The sequence below is a fragment of the Ochotona princeps genome, chromosome 11 (assembly GCF_030435755.1).
Source record: "Ochotona princeps isolate mOchPri1 chromosome 11, mOchPri1.hap1, whole genome shotgun sequence".
NCBI lineage: Eukaryota > Metazoa > Chordata > Mammalia > Lagomorpha > Ochotonidae > Ochotona > Ochotona princeps.
Window position 1 is genome coordinate 29535973 of NC_080842.1, and position 10510 is coordinate 29546482.

A 10510-nucleotide genomic window follows, 5' to 3' on the forward strand; every position below is an offset into this window, starting at 1 on the left:
GCTTTTCAAAAATCATTTTACTTATTTTTGTTGCTGTCAAGAAAATGGATTTTATGCATTCCATAGGTGCAGATCCAAGGAGACAGCCATATTTTCCTCTCTCCCTTTCTGCTATCATTCTCCCTCCTCTCCCTCCCCTCTCTTCAACAGATTTTGCTAAGGCATAATTTTAATCCATTTTATGTTAACATGTTAATTGCTTTTTTTGTAAATTTAAATGTATTACTATGTTAGCAGGTCCTTAGGAAAAATAACAAAAAATTGCAATATAATTTTTTTTATTGTGTATCTAACCTTTGAAGAAAACTTGGTAAATAAGGTAAATTCGTTTCTTTTATCTATCTCTACATTGTACATATCTATAAAAGTAAGCAGCTAATATCAGCCCCATCATATTTATGCAAAAGGCATGAAGATTTTCATAGCTTGTTATTTCCTTCAGATTTACTACTGATTATTTGCTATTGGAAATTATTTGCTAAGGGAACCATCTGTCTGGTTCCCTTGTGTAGGGGGAAGTGGACATTACCAGTATCATAGGAATGATTGAACGATTGAGGGATAAATTCATGAGGAGAATCTATACGGGATATAATAATTCAACATTTTATTGGTGACTAGCTCTCAGACACACAAAAAAGGAAGTTTTATTTTTTATTTTTAACACATTTTACCTTTATTATTATTATTATTATTATTATTATTATTATTATCATTTTATGATACAGTTCCATAGGCTCCTGGTAGTTCCCTCATCCCAGCCCCAATTCTCCCCCCCACCTAGTTCCTCTATATCATTACTAACATATAGTTCTTCATACACAGTCATATGTCCATCATTGCGGGCATGGACAATGGCAGAGAGTCCAGCATCCTATTGTCAAGATATAGTAAACAGTTTCATTGTAAGTCTGTCTTTGTCTGGAAGTAGAAATGCATACTACATTGTATCCTCACATCTGGATATTAGTCTCCATTTCACAGCTACTGTACATCCCCTCTAATGAAAAGTCATAATACAAAATCAACAATACGAAGGAAAATAAAAATTTACAATGCCATGAAGTTAAATAACGTGTTACTAGATATGTCAGTCTCCATTACACAGCTAATATACATCTCCTTAAAGGAAAAACCACAAAACAAAATCAGCATCAGGAAGAAAAAAGAAATTAACAACACCAAGAATTTAAATAACAGGCTACTAAATGACTAACTGAAGAAATGATAATCAAGAACCTTCTTGCAGAAAATGATGCTACTGTATGATCTATGAGTCATTGAAGAATTTAATCAAAAGAAAGTGTTTTGAAGAGATGACTGGGATGTTCTTCACATTTGCCTTTGTTTTGTTTCATGCTATTCCTCTTCTCTGTGAAGAGAACATCTTGAAGTATCATTTGTAGGGCAAGTTTGGAAGAGGCAAATTCTTTTAACTCTTCTTTACTGTGAAAGAATTTTATTTCATTTTCAAAGACAAAAGAAAGCTTTGCTGGATATGTTATACTAGGCCAATAATTTTTTTTTCTTTTAGAATCTGGAATATGTCATTGCATTCTCTTCTTGCCTGTAGAGTTTCCTCTGAGAGATCTCCTGTGAGTTTAATTGGCATTCCTTTATATGTCAATTGATTTTTTTCATGTGCACATTTAAGAATCTTTTCGTTATGTTCAATTGAAGAGAGCTTGTGTCTTGGTGAAGATCTCATTTGATCAGGACTGTTGGGGGTTCTGTGCCCCTCCTGGATCTTATTTCCCAATTCTTTCTCTATATTAGGGAAATTTTCCTTTATTATTTCATTAAATATATTTGTAAAACCAGTTTCTCTTTCTGCACCTTCTGGGACATAGTTTTAGAATTATTAATAGAGAAAAGAAAATAGACAAAATAATAGTGTCCTGCTTGAATGAGGGAACTGTCTTTGGAGAAAGGGATTGAAATTTTCTGCTTCTCTCAATTCAAGGCTTTATTTGAGAAACCCGGTGCTAAGAACCTGCAATAATTGACTCTCCCTTAAACTCTAAAGCAAACAGGATATGAGGTATTCTTTTTGTTGGAACCTTAGGACTCTTGTGAATATGTTCCAAAAGCTGGTCTCTACCAAATTCTCCAGAAAAGCTAGAGCTGGAAAGGTTCGTTTCAGTGTAAGATAAGTGGTTCCAGAGGACACTTGGACTAGAAGATGTATTTCTCTCTCAGTGAACATCACTTAAATCAGTTCACCTAACATCACACTCAGCATTCTTAGAAATGTTTTCAGACTTTTGGGTACACCATTTCGTTTCTCTTCACTCACTTCCAAAGCATTGCTTGAAGATAAACTTGCTGTCCTCAAATTACTCTTGCTTATTTTATGGTCTTATTACTCAGAATCTCCTGGAATGACTTCATTTCTCACCTAAACCCCCTGCTAGAGACATTGTTATCTTCCTCTTTGTTTATAACTGAAAGAAAATATCTTTCTCTCTATCCCACTGGGGGTGCGGGTGATAGGGAGGTTAGTGATAGGGAGGTAATTTTAAATAGAGGGCTTTGTGATCTCCAAATGTACTCTTTGTTCTTTTTAGCTTGCTTTTTCAACATATCACTGCAAGTAATTAATTTACAGAGAAGGAAACTGCAACTGAGAGCGATTAGCTGACACTTTGAGATTTCCATGGCTTGGCCTATCCAGACATTATCTTTCTCTTTCCAATTTCTTACTCCAAAGCTATTTTGACAACATTCCTCTTTTCATTTAAAAACATTAGTTTTACATGAGCATCACATAAGAATGTGTAAGTTTCATAATGATATTTAATTTATTCTATAGTACTATAGAGATTGTAAAATTGCATCTGTGCCAAAGTTCTTTAGAAGCTTCTAAAAATTTTCTAAACTTAAAGCAGGAGAGCTGTGAAGTTTCTGAAAGAAAAATTGCCACGTTATCCATATAATTGTGCATCTGAAACATAGGAAATTTCATCAATCTGATCTTTTAAAAACATTTTATAGGCCCAAGAATCGATTTATGTAGGGGTGTATAATAGAGTAGCCCATCAAAATTCTCTAATGGACTTTCACATCAGCAAGCTGTATATATTCATCCTCTGTGCTACTCTAAGTAGAAGCAGAAAATATGTCTAGTTTTATGCTATGGCAAAATGCCATAACATGAGTCCAATCCTGAGTAGCCATATGGCCATAGTACTGCCATCTGCTTATCCTGATATTCCTTTCCTGGCAAACCTTGGACCCATATGGGTTCTTTGTGTCTCATCTGTGTGCATCACAAGGAGAGGCAAAATCAAGATCTATACTTTTCCCTAGAAACAAATTTTGTAATTACTCTGAATACAAAGATCATTTTCTTTTCAATTTACCTTTTTCCTCTAGTTTTCACACAGCTGGCTTCTTCCAATAGAAGCAGGAACAATTTATTTTCAGGAATATTTGAAAACTGTCAGGACAAGTTGTCAGGTTTGAAGTATCATAATCAGCTCAAAAGACTGAAGGCCTGTGCTTTGTGGGTTTGAACTTCATCACTCAGGAGATAAAATGAGCCATCCTTTTACATGTTGACAGGGTAGCAATTTGGTGTCAATGTGGAGAGTCACATACTCAGACAATAAGACAACATAAAATCTATGAATAGGTCTATTTCCAGTGACAATCATTTCCCATTTTGCTTAAAATATTTGATACAGGCTGTTTAGAATGACTTTACATAACTATGTCAATTTCTTGTATGATATATTCTCATGCTTTCTTTAAATAATGTAGCCCATTTACAAATGTGCTCATTAATATTTTTCTTCTAGCTAAACAATTATGTTATTGACATATTTAAATGCTCATATAGTATCTGTATTACATTTGATTTTTTTGAACTCACTTGGAAATCAGTTATGTTTCTTCAAAGTAAAAAATTATTTCGCCTAAAACACTAAATGTGAAAAAATCACTAGTGGGAATAATTAAGTGATTAATTATGACTCACTTAGTAAACTCATGGTTTATATAAAAAAGATAACAAACTCATAGCTTTGCTGTGGGCAAATCTGTATTTTAGAGAATTACTGCTTTAGCAACTATGATTGTGATTGATACAGCATTCACAAGGGAAATGTTACTATAACATAGTCTTTTTCTTTTTGTTTCTAGAATTGTCCTCAGCCTTGCAATGCAGTTACTGTACTTAAAAAATTGATATATATTCTTCAACAAGAGCCTCAAGACCCTATGTATTTTTTCCATGTAGAAGAAATTAGTTCTTAATTAGTTCTAAATTATTTCTTTATTCTAACTTCAAAATTTTGATTTGTAAAATTGCAAAATGAGTTTTTAATGAAGACAGATTCTATATTTGAGAAGTTATTTTTAATTTTTGCAGGCTGGACAATTTATATATTATACATTATATATGGTGTGTATATATATGTGTATACATACATATACACATTTATGTATATATATATGTATACATATATACATACAATTATATATCTAAAGTGGTGTTAACCAGAAAGATGACCAATACAAAAAAGTGAGTGAGTGGCAATAGAAACAGGAAGTTACAACATCAGAGTTAGAACTTTTGTTTTGTATTCTTCCAAGGAAATGAAATACATATTTCCATCGTCCATCAGGCATTTATTTTCCTGCTTAAAATATAGTTTTTAATTTATCTTTTATATATATGAAATATGAACACTTCTTAGCAACAGGTATTCCAGGTGAGCCAGGGCTCTTTAATAAGGTGCTTACTGTATCACTCTGACCAAAATTATCAATTCAGAGATGAGGTCACATCAGGCTAACACAAAACCATTAAGCATCCCTTGGCACTGCTGTCCAAGAATCTTTTGGTTTTTAATGTGGTTCTGAAGGTGAAATGATACTGCTTTAAGTTGTTTTTGCTTTGGACTGCAGAGTTTGAAACTCAGGAGAAACACAAAAGGGAGACTTTGCTACTGAAACACTTAAACACATCATCATGCCTGAAGTCAGCTCTGTATGTATGTATGAAATCAGCTCACGTACTAATATGAGTGTTGTTATAATCTTTTTTTAAATTTAATTCAGCTTACTTGAGTATCTGAGTGATGCCATTTCTAGTATAATAGCTAACTATTAGCACAACATCAGCAATAATATCACAACAAACTTATGTGCTTTCATTGCATGTTAGGTTTGAATAGCATTTGTTTATGTGCTTTCTTTGTGTCAGCTTCACTATGAATGGTCATTTATGAAGATGTCAGAAGGATGATCTAAATGATAGTTGCTATATTTTATTAGAAAGTAATGGAATACTAAATTAGGAAACTATATAAGACTCAAGGATAGATAGGAAGCATCAGCTTAGACCATTATACAAGATTATATTACCAAATCTTAATAGGTTGTTTCAGAATGTAAACCAATACATTAACTAGGAAATTTAAACTTTATTTTTATATTTCCAAAATACACCTGTGTGTATGTGAGTATTAATGTCTGTATTTTTGTTGCACCAATTATGAAAATCATGAGAAAATATTTTTTATCTCACTCAAACTTGTATGCGCTTCTTGATTTGCCAAATGGTTCCACTATTGACTGTAACGATATCAATCTGTTTTGTTATCTGTCAATAATTCATTATAGCTGCTGCTGAGTAATATTCTACTGCACTGATTTATTATATTTTTATCCATCCAACTATTAAGGGAAATTCAAATCAGACCACGTTTTTGTTCATTAAAACAAGGCTGATATGAATGAAAATTTTGCAGATGTTTAGATACAAACTTACGTAATTTCTCTTCTCCTGGGTACATAATGAGGAGTGAAATAGCCAGATTCTATGGCAGATCCATATCTACATCATATATTTAATTTCTAATGACTATGGAACTGTTGCCAAAATGGAGATACAATTTTATACTGTCAAATGTGGTACAGGAAAATTTTAGTTCTTTCACTTTCTTACCAGCACTTGATAGGTTCAGTTTATGCAATTTTAAATTATTTTTAAAGATTCATTTATTTTTATTTGAAAGGCAAATTTACAGAGAGAGAGAGAGAGATCTTATGTCTAAAGGTTGGCTCCCGGAATGGCCACAGCAGATGGAGCTGGGCTGGTCCAAAGCCCAGAGCCTGGACTTCCTCATGGATCTCATGTGTGAGTTCTGGAGAACCAGGACCTGGCCATCTTTTGCTGCTTTTCCAGGTTCATAAACAGGGAGCTGGATGGGAAGTGGTGCAAACCTAATACAAACTGGCTTCCATATGGGATACTGGCACCACAAGTAGAGGCTTAACTTACTTCACTACAACATCAGCCCCACAATTTTTAATATTTTAATAATAGACAATGATATATCAGATGGGATCTTTATGATTCTCTGATGATTCATGATGTTGAGCATACACGATTTTTTGCTGTTATATCCAAGAATTTGCCCATTTAAAAAATAGTTTGTTTTGTTATTTTTGAATTTTGAGAGTTGTTTATATTGAATGTCTAAACATCTTTTGTAATGCATGAGATTTATAATTTTTTCCCAGGCTTTGGCTTTCTTTTTATTATAATCCTTGTAGAACATATTCAGTCATTATGAAGCACAATTTATCAGTTTGCTCATGAACTGTGCTTTGTTATCATATAGCAAAATAATTATGCTACTTGAGAGAAATTAAAGCAACAATAAGGTATATAATTCCACATATATGAAACCCTATAACATTTAAATTTATCTGTAATGACAGAACGTCCATAAATTAATTGCCTAGGAAGTAGAATTACAAAAGAGATATATGGAAGTTTTGAGACCAGGCAACATCACCATTATTTAACCATAGAGGTGATTTTTCAGATAAGTTTAAATATATGCAGTACATTATATATTAGTTATGTTTTAATAAAACTTTTAAAGAATATGTTACAAAACACAGGTGAATTGTATGGTTTATTATTCACTGCTTTGATGGTGGCTTGAATACCCCTTGAATGGTTTTGTGAGCTTATAATTCTTACGCTAGCAAAAAAAAATTGGGTTTGAACTACCCTCACAAACGAAGTGCAAGTATAATGAAGAACATGAAAATTTTAGTCTAGTTTGCAATAGTGTGGTAAAGTCAGGTGTTTATTGTTATTTTTTTTAAACTACAGAGACAGATCTGGCCATATCCACTAGTACTAATCACAGTGACAATGCTGCATTACCAAATCCCCTTATTTTCCCCTAGGTGACTTATTATTTCACTGAATTACTGCTAAATTCTGTTTCTGTGGCTTACACTGCAGCCAGAATGGAGATTGTTTATTTTCCGCAAGACTAGCTTTGGAATAATTCCTGGCCATAGTGTTCTGACAGTCTCTTTAGGCAATGAAAGAAGGTAAAAGAGAAAAATCAGTAAATGGAGGCCAGAAGATATAGCAATGAAAATTATAATTAATTTTCTTTTGTTCATAAAGGGAAACAGTGACAGAAAATCAAAATGTGCTTAGTTCCAAGATAATTTGGCTTAGAAATGATTTTCTCTTTTTTAACCGCTAATGCTGTTGTCTCTGGCACATATATGAGAAAACCAGGAGCAAAAAAAGGCAAATAACTCGAAGCCCTAAAGCTTATTTGCTAAAAAATTTTTAGAAAAGCATTTAAGCACAGTATATTTATTAAAAATATTTTACAATTCTTGAAATATCAGTTGTTATTTTGTAAGAGATACAATTAAACAAAAAAAATGTAGACTTGTGAAATCAATGCATGGAATTTAAGATATTCTATTCATCAGTAATGCAGGAAGCAGGTGTTTAAACTAAAATGATTGTATCCCACACCAGTGCCTGGATTCAGTTCCTGACCCCGCTCTTAACTCCAGCTTCCTACTAAGGCTGGTACTACACACGTAAAGATGCATTTTTCCTACAAAGTTAATAATATTTTGTGAATATTTCTGTGCTCATTAACATTCCAGATTTTGTTACAAGTCTTTTTTGTGTGTGTTTACTGAATTTATTTTTTTTTAACTTTTATTATTACCATTTTATGATACATTTCCATAGGCTCTGGGATTTTTCTTGCCACCCAAGGTCCTTCCCCAATGAGTTTCCCTGTATTATTACTATAGTATAGTTCTTCATATGCAGGCATATGTCCATCATTGTGGGCATGGAGAATGACAGAGAGTCCAGCATCCTATTGTCAAGATACAGTAAACAGTTTCATTAGGAATTCTCAACTTTGATCTGGAAGTGCAGATGCATAATGCATTGTATCCTCGTATCTGGATATGATAGTGTCCATTACACAGTTACTATACATCACCATAAATGAAAAGCCACAATACTAAATCAACAACAGGGAAAAAAATAGACATTTACAACTCCATGTAGTTCTCATCAGGTTTTGATAGTTCAACAGTCCTGAACTGTTGTTGATCTTGCCACTTCAAATGTGATGAGATCTCTCCAGAATCCACTGGCTGCTATGGTCCAACTTATAATTTCCATCTGCCCTGATATTCACTGCCAAAGCTTGTTTGGAGTAGTTGATCGATTTGTTCTATCCTCCGTCCTCTTCCATGGTGCCAGGTGACCTCATGAGACTCCAACATACTACCACATACTCCATGTGCATTTGGATATGCCATCCATTGCTCCATCTGAGACACTGAGGAGACCCAGCTGACACATGCACACCACGATCAGACCATGGGACCTGCAATTCTCTTCATGGTTGAAGTTCTGAGTCCAGTGGTTCAGTTGGTAGGAAATTGTCAAAGAAACCTCATCTGAGCCCATCCCTGACCTAATTCTTGTATGTTTGCCAATACAGGTCTGGCACAGTCCTTCACCCAAATCAGCCTACACACACTCTAGTAGTTGCCATTACTGGGTCAGTTCTGTCTCCAGCCCCATGTTTTACGCAAACCAAAACGTTTTGGAGTCCAGCCTGATCCTGCCCACCACATACTCAGCCTTCACACAAACCTGTGCAAGCTGCAGCCTCATCGGAGAGATCCATAATCATTCCTACCAGGCCCACCCCCTACCCAGGTTTCCCTGTTTGCCAGTATGTAGAGCTGACTGGTCCCATATGTTCCATATCCCATTTGGCTCTCATACATGTCAATGGGCATTGAAGACCAGTTCAACCCAACCAGCCGCACTATCAAGTCCACGCTTGTGCTTGCGGGTGCCACCATCTGTTTAGCCATGCCTGTGCTTGACAGAATCTGCTTCCTGTGCCAGCATCTGCCAGCTGATGCAGCAGCAAAGCCCAACCCACCCACATCCACTCTGGCTTATGCATGTACCAGAGCATAGTCATAGCATAGCCTGGCCTTTCCCAGATCCAGCTCATATGTAGGCCATCAGATGTCATGGCCCTGCCCAGTCTGGGCATCCCGGCTCTCATGCTCACCAGTAGAAGCAGTAGCCTAATAGCCCCCCATTGGGTCCATCCCCATCACCCCCAGGTTTCACATGTGCTGGTTGGGTGCTGCAGCCCAGTCTGGCATAGCCTGCCCCATCTTGGCATTTACAAGTGAGTGCTATTAGCCTAAATGGGCCTGACCCACCTACAATTCTGGCTCAGGCTGGTGGGGGCTACAACCTAGCCCAGCCCTGCCAACCCCCAGTCCTGGCCCTCATTTGGTCTGGCTGGTATTGCGTACTGACCCAGGCCAAACCACACTCCATTCTGGTGCTCAGATTCTCCAGCAAATGATGTGAACTGATCCAGCCTGGCCTGCCCCCAACCTGCGTCAATCATATTCTGGTAGGTAATGTATTTTGGCCTGATCTGGGCTGCTCCTTGTCTTGGTTCTTGCATTCATCTGCAAGGAGTGTGTGCTCACAGAGAACTTACCCAAGCTACTCCATCAAGATCTCTCCCAATGTCGGATCTTGTGCACACTGATGAGTCCATGGGCCAACCCTACTTAGTCCACCTCCTGTCCTAGCAGAAACAGTAGCCTTTCCTGATCAGCCCTCACCCATTCTGTTCTTGTCGTTGGGTGATACAGCCCAGCCAAGCCTGGTCCGCAACCAGATACAGCTCACACATGGCTCAGCAGGAGCAGTGAGCTAGCCTAGCCCATCCTACACCCTCTCTAGTTCTCATGAGCACCAATAAGTGCTGGAGTCTAGCCCAGTCCTGATGTGATCTCTCTCAAGTAAAAGTTCCCCCCCCCCAAAACGGAAACAGCATCTTCTCAAGCTTTCTGTCTTGAAATCCCTTCAGTTCTCTTGTAAAAAAAAAAATGCCCATCTCAACAGAGATGATAGATCCACCTTCCAACAACCAAGAAATTGCTTTGTTCTTCTGTCAGGTTTTGCTCTTTAATGCATTCTTGGTAACTGAACCATTGACTAGACACATGGAGTCAGGAATTATGACCCTTATCTGGTAAAGCTCATCTGTTCTATGTGTATTCTTTCCCGGGAATAGGCTTTTCTTTCATTGTAATTCTTACAATGACGGACCAGTCCATCAGCTGCTATTGCTTAATTTGATCGTGGTAATGTCTATGAGGTAGA